Raw genomic sequence first — 21,379 nt, forward strand, 5'->3', positions numbered from 1 at the left:
CCTTGAGACCTCACAGTCCAGTTACAGGACGGACCAGTAAGCAAATATATAATTATAATAAAATGTTATCACATTACTATTTGGGGGGCCATATTAGAGGTGAGTATAAAATGCCTTAAAAATGTAAAGAAACAAGCTAACCATGTAGCAGATTAAAAGTATTAGGACTAAAGGAGCAAATATTAGAATTGAAAGTTAAGAAGATTTTCCAGCTAACTTTAGAGTCTCTGAGCCACCGATGAAAACAGCTTCTAAATCAAATCCAGGTAGTATTTCCAGACCAAACTACAGCCCCTTCTTTACCCACTTGTGCCCCTTCTATTTCCCACTTATGCCACTTTTTCCACTTCTGTTTCTTTCCAACCGGGTTGTCTCCCATCATCTGTCAAGTAGAGACACTTTAGATATGATACTGGCCTATCAAGGGGGAAAGGGAGCTGTATTAGCAGAAGAATGTTATCTTTACTTCCCCATAGAAGCCTCTGGGATCTTTGCTATTCCTAAAAAAGATCCAGAAAGCAAAAACAGACTAACAAACAAAAAGTAAAATTAGGTGATTTGGGTAATACCACCATATCTGGTTCTGAGGGCTCTTGGACAAGGGAGGAGTCTATTCTCTTGGTTGAATTGGGCACTCCTGGCTCCTGACACAGAAGTATACTACAAACTCTGACTGTAACCCTTCTCCTAGTGTTTGTCTCTGTTGCAATGTTTATATGTATAATCTCCAGAATCTTTACTGCTGCTCATTGCCTCATCAAATGAGCTAACAAATGATCACCCAGCAATAAGATCTAGAAAATCTGGCATCTATGCAAGTTGAAACAACCACCCACAGAAACCTGTGCACAGTCAGAACTCAAGCAGTGGTAGAGATATGGATCTGTGCGGCGTGGGGAGAAGGGAGTGGAGTCAACAAATGGAGAATAACCAGTACGCACCACAGTGAATGTCTGTTGAATGAATAAATGAACCCAGCAGGGTACATGGTAATGAATGTATGGTAATGCATGAATAAATAAGTTATAATGAATGTACATTCTTTCTACTTATGTTTTTGTTGGGGGCGGAGTGTCATAATTAGTAAATGTCAATTTTGTTCCTTAGCTTATAACTTCATCTTAAACCAAGACTGATAAGGATCTCAAAGAATAAGGAAAATTGGACATGTTTTAGAGATTTCTTACATATTGTCTGTGGTACAATTTGGCTTTAAGCCTGGACTTAAGAGTTGTGGCACAAATAATTCTTTACCCCACTCCCAGAAATATCACCAAACCAAGGCTTTGTGTCTAGGAAACTTACCCTAATTCCAAAAGCTACGCAGATCGCATTTTCTGGAAGGAGTTGAAAAGGTTTGCAATTTGGAAAAACCACCAAGTAGATTGCCAAATAATCCCTTTGTAATGGTCTGTTTTGAATTATATAGCCTAAAAAAAATGTGAGCTGATGAGGGTTAAAGCCAAGGAACCAAATTAAATTTTGGAGCTATCTGCCATATGATAGATACTTGCCAATATAATTGCTAAATATCTCTAAGTACTGAAATCAGATAGACCTGGTTTTGAATCTCATACTCTGGGACTTTGAGCAAGTTACTGACTCCCATGCCTCAGTTTCCTCATCTATAAAATGGGAATAATATCCACATTTCTTTTGTCTATTATTGTTTGGCAACCAGCATTCATCCCCACCCCTTACATGCTCTCCCCCATATCCCAGGACTGAAAGGCTTGTAATTATATGTCTCAGACTCCATTTCTTTCATGGTTCTCAAAAAGAAATACATTCTGACGATGAGATGTATGACCTTCCGCAAGATTTGGAAGTTCAGGGATTAGCAGATGTGAAGTTTCGCAGCAACTTCTAAGTTTTCCCTTCTAGTTATCTGCCTGGGTGCTGCAGGACAGCTATGACCAGGTGTGACCACAGGCAGCATGTTCTTGTACTTTCCTGATCTGGGTGGTACCAGCAGCTTCTTGTGATAAGACTGCTGTGGCGAAGCTGAAAGCTAGCAGTTGCCTCTCCTGACTTCATTTGCAATGTCAGCCTTCTAACTTCTTCTTCTTCTTTTTTTTTTTTTTTGCTGTACGCGGGCCTCTCACCGCTGCGGCCTCTCCCGATGCGGAGCACAGGCTCCGGACGTGCAGGCTCAGCAGCCACAGCTCACGGGCCCAGCCACTCCGCGGCATGTGGGATCTTCCCGGACCAGGGCATGAACCCGTGTACCCTGCATCGGCAGGTGGACTCCCAACCACTGCGCCACCAGGGAAGCCCCCAACTTCTTTTTATTAGCATCTTATTCCTTCTGTTAAATCCTTTCCTACTTGAAATACCTAAGGTGGTTTCTGTTTTTCTAACTGAACCCTGAATGATATCTACTAGAATGTAAGTTTCATACCCAAAGAGTGCCTTTTGCATAAATGATCCTTGAATTAAATCACTTCCCTTGGCATGTATATAACTGTGGAATGTCCTATAAAATTGAAGACTTCAGAATTCTTCACAGCAATGAAGAAATTTGTTCATTATCCTGTTGGCACCTTAATTAAAATCATTTATTTGTTTAACATAACCATGTCTAACACCTTAGTTATAGAATCGTATCATATAAAAAATAAGCTGAACTAGGTTTCTTGGTAAGAAAAGTACAATTTATAAAATTCAAACATATATTTAGAAACCAAATGAAATTTTTATTTACCAAAAGCCACGAATAGCCCATTCCTTAAGACAGAAACTTTTACTTTAAATGATTAGTTCTCTTTATGGGAACGTAAATACATGTTTATTGTTCTCCCATCTAGTTTGATATGCTGTATGTGAAGTAACAGAAATGTATTAGTAACTTTTACATTATTTTAATTAAAAACGGAAGAAAGTCAGACAATCTGTTAGAAACACAGTCATTCTTTGCCGATTCTGTTAAACTGTAGTGGGGTTGAGGATGGCCTCTCTCATACCAAATCCCTTATTCCCCGTCCCCAGCACTTTCCATGAGTATTGAATAGTATATTTGAAAATACTCCATGCTGTATTAATTCAGCATTCCCACCTCTCCTGGGTAAGATTGTAACCTTCTTGAAGGCAGGTTTATCCCTTTGGGGAAACTCTTGGCATGGTGTTCTGCATACTAAAAAATATTATTGAGATCACACCTCATAGATTTGCAGAGAGAATCACCCACTGGGCCTCCAGCACCACTTCCTTTAGTGCTTGAGCTTTTCAAAGCCAAGTCCAGTCCTTGCTTGCCTCAAAAATCTAATTAATCTTACCTCTTAACTAAATGCAACTGATTACATGGCACTTTGTAAACATCCAAGGTACTCCCCAAAAGGTAAACAGCAGTAATATTCAAGATCAAAGTCTCAGGTACGGGGTGCTGCTATTATGGTCTGAGGGTCATGCCTACCTGAAAGAACAATAAACACAGGCAGTTCCCCCAAAAATTAAACATAGAATTTCCGTATGATCAGCAATTCCACTTCTAGGTATATACCCAAAAGAATTGAAAGCAGGGACTCAAAGAGATATTTGTACACACATGTTCATAGCAGCATTATTCATAATAGCCAAAAGGGAGAAAGAACTCAAATGTCCATCAGCAGATAAATGGATAAGCAAAATGTGGTATATATATATGTATGTGTGTATATATATATATATATATATATATATATATATATGTAAATGGAATATTATTCAGCCTTAAAAAGGAATGAAATTCTTATACATGCTACAACATGGATGAACGTTGAGGGCATCATGTTAAGTGAAACAAGCCAGTTACAGAAAGACAAATTCCGTATGATTCTACTCATATGACATACCTAGAGTAGTCAAACTCATAGAGACAGAAAAAAATGTTGGTTGGCAGCAGCTGCGAGGAGGGGTAAGTGGGGAATTATTGTCTACAGAGTTTTTGCCAGAGTTTCAGTTTGGGATGATGAAAAGTTCTAGAGATGAATAGTGGTAACAGTGTGAATATACTTTATGCCACTGAACTACACACTTTGAAATGGTTAAAGGGATCCGTTTTATGTATATTATACCACAGTAAAAGGATAATTTATGGAAATGCTTTTATATCATGTATTTGTTCTCAAATACCCTGTGGGGAAGCAGAGGAGATCCCCCATTGCTAAGATACGGAAAGTAAGGCTCAGAGGGATCCACTGACTTGCTCTAGGTGTGCCTAGAATCCCCTGGGGATCTTGTCACAATGCAGAAGTCGGATTCTGTGGGTCTGCATGGGGCCCAAGACTTGGCCTTTCTAAGCTCTCCCAGGTGATGCTGGGAGTCAACAGGTTCGGGACCAGGAAGCAGCGGGACTGAGACTCAGAACCTGATTCTTTAGACTCATGATCAAGAATTCTTTTAACTCTTTCAGGGAGTCCATCAGAAATCACTCCACCCTCACAAGGAGCAAAAGGAGAAAGGGCCCACTGAGAACCAGATAGATTCTCATCATCCCCATGGACTGATTAACTCAGAGATTGCCAGATGATCATAATCAGACTCACCTGTTTTTGTGAACGCTCTGGAAACACAGGGAAAACCTAAGTTACACCCTCCTTTGATCTTACACACGTTATTGTTCTTAATGCTACTTGAATGTTAGCTAAAATAAAACTACAATAGAAACTAATTCAATTGCACACCAGTTGAACTACTTACTTAAAGCTTTCCTTAACAAGCCTACGTGTCAGGTATATTTCACCTAGGGCAGAAGTTCTAATAGCGAGATGCACATTAAAAATACCTAGCATATATTTTTTTTTAATGTTTTTGCCCAGGACCCACCCCCAGAAAGATGACTTGATTGGTCTGACCGATTTTTGTTTAATTTTTTTAAGTTCCCCAGGTGATTCTAATACCAGTCAAGGCTGGAAACCATTGACTTAGGATGAAACAGCAGCCCAAATTCAAGATATTTAATAAATCGCATTAGTCTCTATTCTTGGTGAGATTACCAGACATCAGAAGGAAGGTCTGGTGTATTTGGTTTGCTCACAACAAAGGCAAACAAGACATTTCAGATATTTTATTAGGTCTAAATGTACTCCAGGAGCAAACTTTATGTGAAATAATGCAAGATTGTTAGCAATTACAGGTCCCTTGCAACACAAAGGTTAATTTTAGCACAATTAAACTCCCAACTGGACCCACCATTCTATTTAAAATCATGGTTGAGCTTACCAACTTAACTCAATCAATAGCTACTTTACTTCCCCTCTAAAATAAGACTTGCTGCAATAGCCATATGGATGGTACACTTCTTGTTGGTTATCATCACTCATATTCAGCCATAGTTTGGCTACTGCCAACCAACATTTCCAGCCAAGGACACTTCAGGATAATGTATATAAATTGTGCCTTATTGATCACAGAACATCTGCTGGCACTTAAGCATGTTGACATATAAACGTGAACACGAGTTTGCAAGTTTGCAATTCTGATGTTCATAAAATGATAATTTATAATAAAATGAACACTGTTGTGCTTTTTGAAAATCACCTTCATAAAGATAAAGTGATATAAGCAGGAGTTTTAAATTACAAAAACCATTAAAAGCATGTGAAGTCCTAAGGGTTTTTTGAAAATGATTTATGGAAAGAAATATTATTTTTCTTTTACACTTGACACCATTTAATTGCATTTTGCCTCTTATACGATGAAAACTAAATTTGCCAAGTCATAATTACTGAAATCAGAAATTATAATGTAATGAAACAGTGTTTTCTTAAGATAGGTATGTATATGTATATCTTTTCTTATTTTAAGATTTCAGGAGTCCACAGTAAGATTAGTGCAATTGATTTCTTGGGACACGTTTCCCAAAGATAGATCAGCATCTGCATAGCAGCGGGTGGTTGTTAAATATAACACATGGTCAAAGTCTCAACCCCTGTCATGAGGTGACTGCAGTTAATACTCTTTTATTAAGACTGAAAAGCTGCAGCCTTTCCCATTAAAAAAAAAAAAAAGATAACCCAGGCAAATAGTGAGCAGGTGTTGACCTGCCCTACTGTCGCTCAAAGTCTAGGAACAAGCCAGGTGACCTCATCAGAGGGCACCTTCCTAAGTCAGGGAAAGGAAGAATGAGTTTCAGGAGAAACCTAGGAATGATTTGTTCCCGGGTGAGTGTTGAGGAGATGCCGTCCTGTCACTCACTGCCTTTGCTCCGTTCCCATAGCGAGGGAAAAGCTGACTCTCAGGGAAGGCCCGGGATGGTCTAGGACTATATGCTAGAAAGAACACATGCCACGTATGTTATATAACATGAATAATATTTTGAACGTATTGATGGTGTGGGTTTTTATTCCACTCCCACCGTCACGTTCCCTGCAGACATTCCAGAGCTCCAGGAAAGAGAGAAAGGAAATGCCATCTGGGAAGGACAAGAATACAACCCAGAGGAGTGGATGAGCCAGAAAGGATGGGAAAGTAAAAGAAAGCCTTCCAGTTCTGAAAGAACGGGGGAAGCAAACAATCGGACCCATGGGTCCTGCCCCTCTTCCCACTCTGGACAGAAATCTCGGCACTAGGTGGAGTGGGCTTTTGATAGTTGGGGTGGGGAGTTGGAAGGCTTCAGAACCTGCTTTTTACAGGGACTCCAGGAAGTGACTCCCAGGCCTGGGTATCACTATGCCAGCAGAGGGTAGCACAGCAGAGTCAAATTGCCGTCCTGCAAAGCAGAGAAGGGTCCTGAGTCAGTATTCCTGCACCTCCCTTGGTTCCTGTGTGGTGTGGGGAGTGGAGAGAACAGGCCTGCCAATGAGCTGAGGTGTTGAGGGGTGAGTCGACCCCACCAGAGAGGTCAAAGCTGACCTTCAGAGAGGTCTGCCAGGCCAGAGAGAGCCAAGGTGGAGAGCTTGCGAGAACAGAGGCCTGGCACACCACTGAGCCACAGAAGGCAACAAGGGGACCCAAGACATGCTGTCCCGTACACTACCCACTAGACCAGGGTTCCTCACCTCAGCACTATTAACATTGGGACCAGATAATTCTTTATTGAGGGAGGCTGTCCAGTGCGCGGCAGGATATGTAGCAGCGTCCCTCGCCTCTATACCCACTAGATGCCAGCAGCTCCCCCACTCATGATCATCAAAAGTGCCTGCAGATATTGTCAAATGTCCCCTGGGAGACAAAATCACTGCTAATTAAGAACCACTGCACTAGACCTACACACCAGCTTGGAGGAGAGGAGGAGGAAAGAGACTCTGAAAACTGAGCATGCATCCCAGAGCTCGCAGTTTCACACTGAGACTCTGCAGCGTGAGGAAACTAAGGTACCACTATTGGCAAGTTTAAGGAACCAGGCCCTCCAAGCCACACACCCTTCCCTGGGCTACCCCGCAGAGTGGAAGCCCAAGACCAGTAGAAAATACAGGAAAATAGAAAACAGTAACTCTGGAAGTATGTGTTATCATTCCATTTTTACAGGTGAGGAGACTGAGTCTCTAAAGTTCAGCCATCTGCCCAAGGTCATATATCCAGTTAGTGGCAAAGCCAGTCTTCAGCCCCCAGTGAGGCTGCCTCCGAGGCCACGCTCATCCAGGTAAGCCAGGCTACAGCTGCCTCTCGAACACTTAATATATATTTCAGTGTCATTTCCAGAAGACGTGAACTCCTGTGGGGAAGGAATGATAGATGCCTGGTTCTATACCAAGCATTTAGTTTGTGCTCCATAAATATTCATTGACTGAATGAATGAAACCCTGTCCTGCACCCTTCGGCTAAGTAGGACTCTTTTCCAAGGCCAGGTTACACCTGGGAAAACAAGAACGGAGATAAAGCCTCAGCAAAAGTTGACAATTGCAGGACCGGTGTTCTTTCTCAGGAGGTCCTTGAAAGAGGCAGGAAAATGTACGCTGGCTTCCAATCAACAGCACTCATGTGTGTGCCAAGAGATAAGCTCCACAAGCTTGCGGAGAAGGGAGAGATGGGAGGGGTGGGAGGAGCCAGGCAGGGTGTGATGGAGCCTAAGTGGGGATTCGGGTTCAGTTTGGAAGGACTGAGAAAATGAAGGAGGAAGACAAGTCCAGGGTTGAGTTGGTATAAGAAGTAAGAACAAAGGGGAAAAGGCACAAATGAGTAAAACAAGGAGAGTCTAGGCTAAGGGGACATGTGCGAGAGATGGGTCTGGCATAAGGAAGAGCTGATACTGAGAAATAAGGTTGTGAGGGAGGGCAAACAGGTGGGGAATTTGAATTTCAGGCAAAGACGTTATACAGTGGACTCCTGAATAACAACAGCAATGACCATGAATACAGACTGGGGAGTCAGCAAAGGTAGGCACTGCTCTGAGCGCTTGATGGAGATCAACTCATAAAAGGAAGGCTGATTTCCCACCTGAGGAAACCTGCAGGAGCTCAGCAGGCCCTCCAAGGGGCCGCAAGCCCCATAATTTGTAAGTGATGGGGCTGGAGGAGAATCCAGGCTATATTTCCCAAGAACCCACACTCTTAGCCACCAGGCTACACCACTCCCCGACGTGTGAGGTGATGATGGCAAAATTAGCCACTAAAGAGCAGACGAGCGCATCCAAGCCCCTCTTTCATTTCTCCCCCAGTGTAGTGCCTGCCCAAAGTCGTTCTAAAAATAATTGATGGGGTCAGAGTAAACTAGCAAAGCAAACTCTTCATGATGAGTCAGCACCGGGGAAACCAATGCTGGGGAAGACGTGACACATTGTCATGCACAGCACAAATAGCGACAAAACGAAGAATCAGTCACTCAGAACCACCCAGTTATGAAAAACAGTGCCCCACCACCCAGACCACATGTCACACAAAGCACTAACACCTGCATTATTGAAACTTCAGTCCCTTCGCCCTACTGTGGAAGCAATCAGCTTTGTCTATTCACGGTCCTGGGATCTTTCCAATGGGATATGGGTTGTGTCCAATCCTTCCCCAGACCATGGGAAATGTCTTGGTTCCCGGTAAACTGTCTTAATCTGGGGAAATTCACTTTGTTCTAACAGGTTGCTTTAACTAAATACCTAAGGTATAGTTTCACTAAACCACTCGGGAAGTATTTTGCATTCGTATTGTATTTTTTGCCTTAGAAGTCACTGCAAGTGGTTCTTTGCATTTTCTTGTTCCCTGAAGCAATTTCCTCTGCTAGTGTAGCAGTTACAAAACATTTTGTTAATTTTAAAGCTCGATTCTTTTGTGACACTGGGGTGCCCTTGTGTTAAAATACTGACTGTTATAAAAGGGCATTACTTGGTAATGGGGACATATTAGTTTCAAAAGAAAAGTCCACTTGGTTCTTGCTTACATAGATCACCTACAACCTACAATGCTGAGCATGGAGAATGTACATGAAACACTTTTCATTTCCCACCTGTTTTTGTGCTCAATGATTTCTCATTCTCAGATTATTCAGAATTCATTTGATTTGACTGTTTCTTGTGAGTTAAAGGGCCTATAGTCCTCTTCCTCTAGGCTTTAGAGGAAAAGGGATAATCCTGGCTCTTCAGGACATTTTCAGGATCTCCACTCTAGTTCTTTACCCAGCTTTCTGCTCAGGTGAAGCTGGCTGTTCGGTGGGAGTTTGGGAACTCAATCCTTTGAGGCCAACCTGGCTCTGCATGGCCATCCTCAAGGACCTCACCTTACCAATGCAGGCTCCAGAGAGCATCCTGTGACTCCTCCAATGGGCCAGCCAATAGCCCTCATTTCCAGGAAGGGAGTTTGGGAGACCGGTAAGGTCAGGAAAGCAGTTCATCATTTATCAATATTTATTTATTATTATTTTTTAATAGATCTTTATTGGAGTATAATTACTTCACAATACTGTGTTAGTCTCTGTTGTACCACAAAGTGAATCAGCCATATGCATACAGATATCCCCATATCCCCTCCCTCTTGAGCCTCCCTCCCACCCTCCCTATCCCACCCCTCTACATGGTCACAAAGCACTGAGCTGATCTCCCTGTGCCATGCAGCTGCTTCCGACTAGCTACCTATTTTACATTTGGTAGTGTATATATGTCGATGCTACTCTCACTTTGCCCCAGCTTCCCCCCTCCCTCCCTTGCCCTCAAGTCCATTCTCTATGTCTACGTCTTTATTCCTGCCCTGCCACTAGGTTCATCAGTACCATTTTTTTTTTTTTTAGATTCCATATATATATATTAGCATGCGGTATTTGTTTTTCTCTTTCTGATATACTTCACTCTGTGTGACAGACTCTAGGTCCATCCACCTCACTACAAATAACTCAATTTCGTTTCTTTTTAGGGCTGAGTAATATTCCATTGTATACATGTGCCACATCTTCTTTATCCATTCATCTGTCGATGGACATTTAGGTTGGTTCCATGTCCTGGCTATTGTAAATAGTGCTGCAATGAACATTGTGGTACATGTCTATTTTTCAATTATGGTTGTCTCAGGGTATATGCCCAGTAGTGGGATTGCTGGGTCATATGGTAGTTCCATTTTTAGTTTTTCAAGGAACCTCCATACTGTTCTCCATAGTGGTTGTAACAATTTACATTCCCACCAACAGTGCAGGAGGGTTCCCTTTTCACCACACCCTTTCCAGCATTTATGGCTTCTAGATTTTTTGATAATGGCCATTCTGACCCATGTGAGGTGATACCTAATTGTAGTTTTGATTTGCATTTCTCTAATAAGATGTTGAGCCTCTTTTCATGTGCCTCTTGGCCATCTGCATGTCTTCTTTGGTGAAATGTCTATTTAGGTCTTCTGCCCATTTTTTAATTGGATTGGTTTTTTTTTTTTGATGTTGAGCTCCATTAGTTGTTTGTATATTTTGGAGATTAATCCTTTGTCCATTGTTTCATTTGCAAATATTTTCTCCCATTCTGAGGGTTGTCTTTTCGTCTTGTTTATGGTTTCCTTTGCTGTGCAAAAGATTTTAAGTTTCATAAGGTCCCATTTGTTTATTTTTGTTTTTATTTCCATTACTCTAGGAGGTGGATCAAAAAAGATCTTGCTGTGATTTATGTCAAAGAGTGTTCCTCCTATGTTTTCCTCTAAGAGTTTTATAGTGTCCGGTCTTACATTTAGGTCTCTAATCCATTTTGAGTTTATTTTTGTGTATGGTGTTAAGGAGTGTTCTAATTTAATTCTTTTACATGTAGCTGTCTGGTTTTCCCAGCACCACTTATTGAAGAGGCCATCTTTTCTCCGTTTCTATGTTCTTGCCTCCTTTGTTGTAAATTAGGTGACGATATGTGCATGGGTTTACCTCTGGGCTTTCTATCCTGTACCATTGATTTATATTTCTGTTTCTGTGCCAGTACCATACTGTCATGACTATTGTAGCTTTGTAGTATAGGTTAAAGTCAGGAAGCCTGATTCCTCCAGCTCTGTTTTTCTTTCTCAAGATTGCTTTGGCTATTTGGGGGTCTTTTGTGTTTCCATATGAATTGTAAAATTTTTTGTTCTAATTCTGTGAAGAATGCCATTGGTAGTTTGATAGGGATTGTACTGAATCTGTAGATTGCTTGGGGGTAGTATAGTCATTTTCACAATATTGATTCTTCCAATCCAAGAACATGGTATATTTCTCCAACTGTTTATGTCATCTTTGATTTCTTTCATCAGTGTTTCATAGTTTTCTGAGTAAAAGTCTTTCACCTCCTTAGGTAGGTTTATTCCTAGGTATTTTTCTTTTTGTTGCGATGGTAAATGGGAGTGTTTCCTTAATTTCTCTTTCTGATATTTGCTGTTAGTGTATAGGAATGCTAGAGATTTCTGTGCATTAATTTTGTACCTTGCAACCTTACCAAATTCATTGATTAATTAGTTTTCTGGTGGCAGCTTTAGGATTTTCTATGTACAGTATCATGTCATCTGCAAACAGTGACGGTTTTACGTCTTCTTTTCCAATTTGTATTCTTTTTATTTCTTTTTCTTCTCTGATTGCCATGGCTGGGACTTCCAAAACTATGTTGAATAAGAGTGGCGATAGAGGACATCTTTTTCTTGTTCCTGATTTTAGTGGAAATGCTTTCCGTTTTTCACCATTGAGTATGATGTTTGCTGTGGGTTTGTCATACATGGCCTTTATGTGTTGAGGTAGGTTCCCTCTATTGCTCATTTTCTGGAGAGTTTTTATCATAAATTGGTGTTGAATTTTGTCAAAAGCTTTTTCTGCATCTATTGAGATGATCATATGGTTTTTATTCCTTAATTTGTTAATATGGTATATCACATTGATTAATTTGCATATATTGAAGAATCCTTGCATCCTTGGGATAAATCCCACTTGATCATGGTGTATGATCCTTTTAATATGTTGTTGCATTCTGTGTGCTAGTATTTTGTTCAGGATTTTTGTATCTATGTTCATCAGTGATATTGGTGTATAACTTTCTTTTTTTTGTGATATCTTTTTCTGGTTTTGGTGTCAGGGTGATGTTGGCTTCATAGAATGAATTTGGGAGTGTTCCTCCCTCTGTAATTGTTTGGAAGAGTTTGAGAAGGAACAGTGTTAACTCTTCTCTAAATGTTTGATAGAATTCACCTGTGAAGCCATCTGGTCCTGGACTTTTGTTTGTTGGAAGATTTTTAATTACAGTTTTAATATCATTACTTGTGATAGGTCTGTTTATATTTTCTAATTCTTCCTCGTTCAGTCTTGGGAAATTGTACCTTTCCAAGAATTTGTCAATTTCTTCGTGGTTGTCCATTTTATTGGCATATAGTTATTTGTAGTAGTCTCTTATAATCCTTCGTATTTCTGCAGTGTCAATTGTGATTTCTCCTTTTTTCATTTCTAATTTTATTGATTTGCATCCTCTCCTTTTTTTCTTGATGAGTCTGGCTAAGAGTTTATCAATTTTGTTTATCTTCCCAAAGAATCAACTTTTAGTTTTATTGATCTTTGCTATTGTCTTCTTCATTTCTGTTTCATTTATTTCTGCTCTGATCTTTATGATTTCTTTCCTTCCACTAACTTTGAGTTTTGTTTGTTCCTCTTTCTCTAGTTGCTTTGCGTGTAGGGTTAGATTGTTTATTTGAGATTTTTCTTGTTTTTTGAGGTGAGATTGAATTGCTATAAAATTCCCTCTTAGAACTGCTTTTGCTGCATCCCATAGGTTTTGTGTCGTCATGTTTTTGTTGTCATTGGTTTCTATGTATTTTTTAATTTCTTCTTTGATTTCTTCAGTAATCTCTTGGTTATTTAGTATCGCACTGTTTTGCCTCCATGTATTTGTGTTTTTTACAGATTTTTTCTGCCATTGGTTTCTAATCTCATAGCGTTGTGGTCAGAAAAGATGCTTGATACAATTTCAATTTTCTTAAATTTTCCAAGGTTTGATTTGTGACCCAAGATGTGAGCTATCCTGGAGAATGTTCCATGTGCACTTGAGAAGAAAGTGTATTCTTCCACTTTCGGGTGGAATGTTCTATAAATATCAATTAAATCTATCTGATCTATTGTGTCATTTAAAGCTTGTGTTTCCTTATTTATTTTCTGTTTGGATAATCTGTGCATTGGTGTAAGTGGGGTGTTAAATTCCCCTACTATTATTGTGTTACTGTCGATTTCCCCTTTCATGGTTGTTAGCATTTGCCTTATGTATTGAGGTGCTCTTATGTTGGGTGCATAAATATTTCTAATTGTTATATCTTCTTCTTGGACTGATCCCTTGATCATTATGTAGTGTCCTTCCTTATCTCTTGTAACAGTCTTTATTTTAAAGTCTATTTTATCTGATATGAGTATTGCTACTCCAGCTTTCTTTTGATTTCCATTTGCATGGAATATCTTTTTCCATCCCCTCACTTTCAGTCTGTATGTGTCCCTAGGTCTGAAGTGGGTCTCTTGTAGACAGCATATAAATGGGTCTTGTTTTAGTATCCATTCAGCCAGTCTGTGTCTTTTGGTTGGAGCATTTAATCCATTTACATTCAAGGTTATTATGAACATGTATGTTCCTATGACCATCTTCTTAATTGTTTTGGGTTTGTGTTTGTGGGTCTTTTCCTTCTCTTGTGTTTCCTGCCTAGAGAAGCTTCGTTAGCATTTGTTGTAAAGCTGGTTTGGTGGTGCTGAATTCTCTTAGCTTTTGCTTGTCTGAAAAGATTTTGATTTCTCCATCAAATCTGAATGAGATCCTTGCTGTGTAGAGTTAATCTTGGTTGTAGGTTTTCCTCTTTCATCACTTTAAGTATATCCTGCCACTCCCTTCTGGCCTGCAGAGTTTCTGCTGAAAAATCAGCTGATAACCTTATGGGGATTCCTTTGTATGTTATTTTTTTTTTTCCCTTGCTGCTTTTTTTTTTTTTTTTGCGGTACGCGGGCTTCTCACCGTTATGGCCTCTCCCATTGCGGAGCACAGGCTCTGCACGCACAGGTCCAGAGGCCATGGCTCCTGGGCGCAGCTGCTCCGCGGCATGCGGGATCCTCCCGGACCGGGGCATGAACCCACGTACCCTGCATCGGCAGGCGGACTCTCAACCACTGCACCACCAGGGAAGCCCTCCCTTGCTGCTTTTAATATTTTTTCTTTGAATTTTAATTTTTGGCTGCATTGGGTCTTTGTTGCTGTGCACGGGCTTTCTCTAGTTGCGGCAAGCGGGGGCTACTCTTTGTTGTGGTGCGCAGGCTTCTCATTGTGGTGGCTTCTCTTGTTGCAGAGCACAGGCTCTAGGCGGTGGGTTTCAGTAGTTGTGGCATATGGGCCCAGTAGTTGTGGCACTTGGGCTCTAGAGTGCAGGCTCAGTGGTTGTGGCACTTGGGCTTAGTTTTTCTGCATCATGTGGCATCTTCCCGGACCAGGGATCGAACCCACGTCCCCTGCATTGGCAGGTGAATTCTTAACCACTGCGCCAGCAGGGAAGTCCCTATCAATATTTATTAAGCCTCTACTACATGCCTGGACCCTGCCTTCAAGGATCCACTATCTAGTAGCTCTGAAATGCTGCAGCAGATCAGCCTTCCCTACTGGTCAGATCATCAAAGGCTCTCTCTGTAAAGTGAGCTATGGGGCCACCATGGACATGGTGACCCACCCCCGCAGTGCTGCCTACATGCCAGAAATGCCCAGCATGCAATGCTGCATGACCTCAGGCAAGTCACCTCACCTCCCTGAGTGTTGGTATCCTCATCTGCAAGGTTGGGTTGGTAAGAGTGCCAACTTCACAAGCTTGTTGGAAAGGTTCAATGAATCCTCACACTTAGTTCAAGCCCTGGTACATAATACTAGATGCTCAGGTGACACTCATTGTTATATTGGTTATCCATTCAATTTACTGCATGGTAGTGAGCACCATCTGTGGCTGCTTGTTGGTTGCTAATTAGCAGAACATGGGACTAGTGATGTTTTAAGACATGAAACCTGCGAGATCCTCCAGGAACCAGATTTGCTCTGCCTACCCCCAACAGTACCAGGCTCAGGGGCCCATAAGCACGAATGTCTGAGTTGAGAGCTGGGACCACATAGGTCGCTGTTGAATGCCACTGTTGCTGCTACTGCTATTGTTGCTTTGAATTGACGTTGAGGGTCGTAAGGCAGGACCCACCTGTATGCTCCAAGTCCCACACCCCTGTTGCCTCACCCTAGCAGCTTCCACATTACCTTTCCACCCTGTGCTGAAGACTTTGGAAGTCTGGCAACACTCACTTCACTGAACACCCAGATGTGCCCATTCAGTGGCAGGCAACCTCTAAAGGTCAGATTGTTAACACCATCAGGATTCTTGAAAATCCCACCACTTCGTTTCCAAGGCAGAAGTGGCATGAGGAGAGGGATGGATTGGGAGTTTGGGATTAGCAGATGCAAACTATTACATATAGAATGGATAAACCACAAGGTCCTACTCTATAGCATAGGGAACTATATTCAATATCCTGTGATAAACCATAATGGAAAAGAATATGAAAAAGAATGTCTATATATGTATAACTGAATCACCTTGCTGTATAGCAGGAATTAACACAACATTGTAAATCAACATACTTCAATAAAATAAATTTTTTAAAAAACCCACCACTTTGACCACAAATGACAAACTGCTCACCTACCTCCTTCTCGCCTCTTAGCGAAGGCTTTGGCTTGTTCTAAAGTGTGCATGACATTTGGACTGAGGGGACGTTGTTATAAGAATGACGGGAAGGCTCCCTTACCTACCGATAAGGTGTTTTCTCTGTGGTTCACAGCAGACCTCAAATCCTGGGAGGGATTTTTCTCCAGACGTGGATAAGAGGCCATTCTTGTTCACTTTCCTGTAAACTCCGGTTGATATCTTGCCGATGTAGCAGGATGCTTCCCTGCTCCAGATGGGCAGGAAGCCAAGAACTGCAGATTTTGTGTTTGTTCAGGCACAGATAGTTGAGGAAAAGCCCTGAAGCAAATGTACAGCAGAGACCTCTCCAGCGCCTGTTGCAGAGAGTGTCTTATTTCTGAGCAGCAGGACAAGCCCAAGGCAAAATTCAGTTCAACGTAAGAAATGTGCTTTTCCAAAAACTATAGTCCTCCTAGGCATCAGGCTTATCCAGAAAATTATGTGGTTGGTCCCCACTGGGCAGTGGTGTTTCCTCAAGTTGTGCCATATGTCCCTTCTCCTGCCTGTGACCTGGGTGACCCTGGGAAAGCAAAATGATTTTTAACATCAGCTTATGTCCACCATAATCTGGAGGGCAAATCTGCTGCTAACAACAACACGACAGAAAGGGCACTTGACTCCTTCCAAAGTCCAACAGAAACAATATTTGCATCATCAGAGCTCTCTCCTATGTGAGCCCACATGCAAAAGAAAGTACTTCTTGTTCCTAAAATAAGACTTTGGTGAGTCAACTGGAGTTGATGGCTTTGCCTGTGAATTTAGATTGTAGTTAGTGTTCTTTTTTTTCTTCAAGCCGCTAAGCTTGAATTAGATGAAAAGTGTGACTCATGAAATAGGTTTTACTCCAGGGATTTGGGGTCTTGATTTCAAATGTACGCTTATGTGTATGGGAACGCTGTGAGGAAAAAAAAAAAAGTACAATCACGGGTAAATATTCAGATTAGAAGTCCAGAATACATTCCAGCTGTAGGATTCTTGTTGTTGTTGGCTGGTTTCGTTCTGGTGAGGGAAGTGGTGCAGCCTATCCAAACCAGCCCCATGTAACTACACTTCCCACAGGATTTGTTTTTTTAACATAACAACAAATGCTCATACATTTTGAAGTGAGAGTTAAACACTGTGTCTTTATTTTGTTTAGCCAAGCTGTAGTTTAACTCTGCCTTTTTTCAACTCTGGTCTTCTAACCTTACCAGTGGTCAGAGTTGAAGGGAAACCCTTTGTTTTTGCTGGGAACCACATAACTTACATCTGCTTCAGGAACATTCAAGGGTTTCTTCTGACAAACACATCTATACTCCACCCTGGCCCACCCCGGCCAGGACACATAGATTTGGTTGGTTTACATTGGTTAGCCTGGTGGAGAAATGGAAATACGGGTTAGGATGAAGACACCAGGCAAGGACCATGTTTGATTCCACCTTAGTCCTCGGAGTCTGGATGGAAACTTCAGAGCTGCCAGCCTCTGCAAATGTCCTGGATCTGATAGCACTCCCTATGGCCCTCTGTCTGCCACAACTTCAACCCAAAGGCAGTGGGGAGAAGCCAGGATGAGAGAGACCCAGGGCATTGGAAGCTTTACTGGAAATGTCTCCTCCCATTCCCCAGGATTTGGGACCCTGGCTCCAGTCCTCATTTGAATGCGGGTGAATTAGACCACCTCTCACATTCCTTCCAATGCTAAAATTTTATTTAACCTTGAGCCCTTTTTCTAGACTCTAAGGCCTCAGAGGCCAAGCAGGATGATGATAACTGCTCCAGGGTTCAGAGCTTAGGAACCCTGAGAAGGAAGTCTGGAGGCTGAAAGGTGCAATTGCCAAGGAGGACACAGAAATGTGATTTTTCTTCAAGTACAAAATTATAAATTGGGACGATGCCTATCTACTCTAGAGAGGTGTCATGCTGATTAAGTGAGATAACATATAAAGTATATAGTGCAGTCCCTGGCATACAATAGGTTCTCAATGATGGATGGTTGAAATAATGAGTAAGTGAATGAAACACTCAAGCAAGCAACTTGCCCCAAGGCCTCACAGTTAGCAAGGGACAGATGGAGGCTGTGACCCTACATTCTCTGATTTCAAGTCTAGTTATCATTCCACCGATCATCATATCTACTGATATGTCCCCCAAGTTGGTTGCCTGGTACTTCATTGTGGTCATTCCAAAGTACGAGTTCTGCTTAGACATTCATTACAAATTACCTGATTCAAGGTAAGGACTTTAATCATAATGTTGAATTCACTCAGGTGATTGGCAAAAATTTATGATATCCAAATTGAACACAAGACACTTGTACCTTCCTACTATATTAGGCCCAGCATTCATACCTTCACTTATTCCCATTAAGCATTTATTGAAAGCTTCCTTTGAGTTAGCACCATGCTCTAAAGATAAGAAATCTTGCATTAGGACTTAATAAAGAGTAAGGCAGGATCCATAGACAGCTGGGGAGATGAGACAGGCAGACACACACAAGAATTAAGGAGCATTGCAAACATGTAATGGGCCAAAGAGAATTCTACAAATCAGTCCGGCACCATGGAACACCAATAAGAGGGAGCTCGATGGGTACTGAAAGATGGGCTACAACCGTGTCTTGAAGGACTTTAGTGAAGAGGAGGGAAGGACATAATAAGGTAGAGAGAGAAGACTACATCAAAAATAGAATTCTCTGGGCTTCCCTGGTGGCGCAGTGGTTGAGAGTCTGCCTGCCGATGCAGGGGACACGGGTTCGTGCCCCGGTCCGGGAAGATCCCACATGCCGCGGAGCGGCTGAGCCCGTGGGCCATGGCCGCTGAGCCTGCGCGTCCGGAGCCTGTGCTCTGCAATGGGACGGGCCACGGCAGTGAGAGGCCCACATACCGCAAAAAAAAAAAAAAAAGAATTCTCTGCCTACCAAAATGGTACTGATACTTAGAGTTTTCAAGTGTTATCAATATCTTCTTACACAGTGGTTCTCAACATGTAAGAATCACCCGCATCAGAATCATGTGGGGGCAGGGAAGGGTGGTGGCATATAACAAAAAAATATATTGTTCTTTGTCCCTGGTTCTTGGCACAGAGATCCTAAAAAATCTTGGAATTTTCTGAGTGCTATCATGTTTGATATTCATAACAAACCCCTTTTGAACCATACTTGAGTGTGTGCTGGCAACACAACTCTTGGTGGGCCCTGAGTTTCTGGGGAGGGGCTGGCCACAACAGAAAGACTAAACGTGTTTAGAGGACTGGAACTTGCAGTGCCACCCTTGACGCCCTAGAAAGGAGAGGGGCTGTAGATCAAGTTCAATCACATACAGCCAATGATTTAATCGATTGTGCCCACTGACGAAGCCTGGATAAGAACTCTTGAATAATGAGGTTCTGGGAGCTTCTAGATTTGTGAACATTTCATGTGCTGAGAGGGTGGCACACCCAGAGAAGGCACAGAAGCTCTGTGCCCCCTACTTCCTACTTCCCCTATAGATCTATTTGTCTGATCCTGAGCTGTGTCATTTATAATAAAGCAGTGCAGTCGACCCTCCATAACCTCACGTTTCGCATCAGCAGATTCGACCTGCTACTAATTGAAGGTCAGTGGTTGGTTGAATCTGCAGATGCGAAACCCCGCACATAGGGAAGGCTTACTGTAGTCACTGCCCCGCGCCATTTTATGTCGGGGGCCTGCACGGGCCTGCACGTCGGTGGCGTTTGGTACCTGTGGGATCTCCTGAAACCAGTCTTCTGAGAATACTGAAGGACGACTGTAATTGTAAGTATAGGGCTTTCCAGAGTTTTATGAGTCATTTCAGTGAATTATCGAAAATGGCGGGAGAGAGGGGGTTGGTATGAGAACCTTTGAATTTGTAGCCGAACCGTACAGAAGTGTGGGGGGCCTGGGGACCTGGACTCCCAGCCGGCATCTGAAGTGAGGGCGTCTTGTGAGACCGATTCCTTAAACTTGTGGAGTCTGACGCTAAGGGCAAGTAATTTATGTAGAATAGGAGGATCCTGTCCGAGAGCCCGTGTTGAAAAACGGTATACGGGTATTTATTCAAATTCTAATTCCTAGGCCCAGAGTACTATTGACGAAAATTTCAATCTAAGAGAGGAATGAGAAGTTTTATTCGCACCAAATTGAGGATTAGAACCTGGGAACAGCCTCTCAGAAATCTTGGAGAACTGTTCTGCTCATTTGAGGTCAAAGCACAGTTTTATAGGTTTTTGAGACAGAGGGCTGTGGATGTAGATAGTTTGTACAGTCCAGATCTGCAGGTACCAAGTGATGGGTGGTCATGACCTCTTGCAAGATTAAGAAGGAATGTTATCTTTAAGGAGCTGCCTTGTTGGTGGTAGGAGAATGTTCTTTATGGTTGAGCAGGTGTTTCTGCCAGTGGGAGGTTTGGTCGATACTTAATGCAGATACACAATGCACAGCAGAGGGGGGAGAGAAAGCCAAAGGGCGGAGAAAACTTTTTTTTTTTTTTTCGGTACGCGGGCCTCTCACTGTTGCAGCCTCTCCCGTTGCGGAGCACAGGCTCCGGACGCGCAGGCTCAGCGGCCATGGCTCACGGGCCCAGCCGCTCTGCGACATGTGGGATCTTCCCGGACCGGGGCACGAACCCGTGTCCCCTGCATCGGCAGGCGGACTCTCAACCACTGCGCCACCAGGGAAGCCCGGAGAAAACTTCTTATGTTTAAATTTTCCTTGACTTGGCTCAGAGTACGAATTTTTATTTCATCAGTGCGAACTGCTTAATCAGACTGTGGGTGGAGCAGGGGAAGCCCCCGGGGTGATGGTGAGGCACGCCAGCCTTTGAGAAGCGCTATCACAACTTCTGCTTTGGCAACCTCCATATCAAACCCAGAGTTCATTTTGCCAGAGACACTAGTCTCTGGACTCTGGCAGTTAACCAGCTTGCCAAGTGTACTGCCTTGCTGGAATTGGAGGGGCTGAACAATGGACACTTCCGGAGTTTGGGCCCTGCCATTTCAAGAATCACCTTGCTCAGGGTGCCCACGTGGCCCACTTATATAATACATGACTCCTTTGGGGGTGGGGGGTGGTTGTGAACCCAACAGGAAGAGAGGTGGGTTCCTCAATTTAGTCCCTTTCCCAAATCCTCTCTGGGCTAGGAAGCAGCCCTGAGATTGCAGAACTTCCATATCTCTAAAGTGGGGGCTTGTGTCTGGAGCCTTAAAGTGGCTTCCCCTCCCAGAAGGAACGCCCAGGGGTGAATCTGCTGTGTGGGAGCCCATGAACGCAGACCCTCATCTGCATGTGGCAGGAAAGGATTTCCTTGGGCCCAGGAGTCAGGGGGGCACCAAGACATTCCTATCCC

General features: G+C 42.6%; 1 long non-coding RNA gene across 1 annotated transcript in view; it reads left to right on the forward strand.

The window, feature by feature from the left end:
* Nucleotides 1-2,964, forward strand: part of LOC141279547 (uncharacterized) — a 57,670-nt gene extending 54,706 nt beyond the window's left edge. Inside the window, exon 3 of the long non-coding RNA XR_012333992.1 lies at nt 2,136-2,964. This is a non-coding gene — a long non-coding RNA (uncharacterized lncRNA). The remainder of the gene's footprint in view (nt 1-2,135) is intronic.
* The last annotated feature ends 18,415 nt before the right edge of the window (nt 2,965-21,379 follow it).

This window comes from Tursiops truncatus, chromosome 9 (genome assembly GCF_011762595.2).
Source record: "Tursiops truncatus isolate mTurTru1 chromosome 9, mTurTru1.mat.Y, whole genome shotgun sequence".
Lineage (NCBI taxonomy): Eukaryota > Metazoa > Chordata > Mammalia > Artiodactyla > Delphinidae > Tursiops > Tursiops truncatus.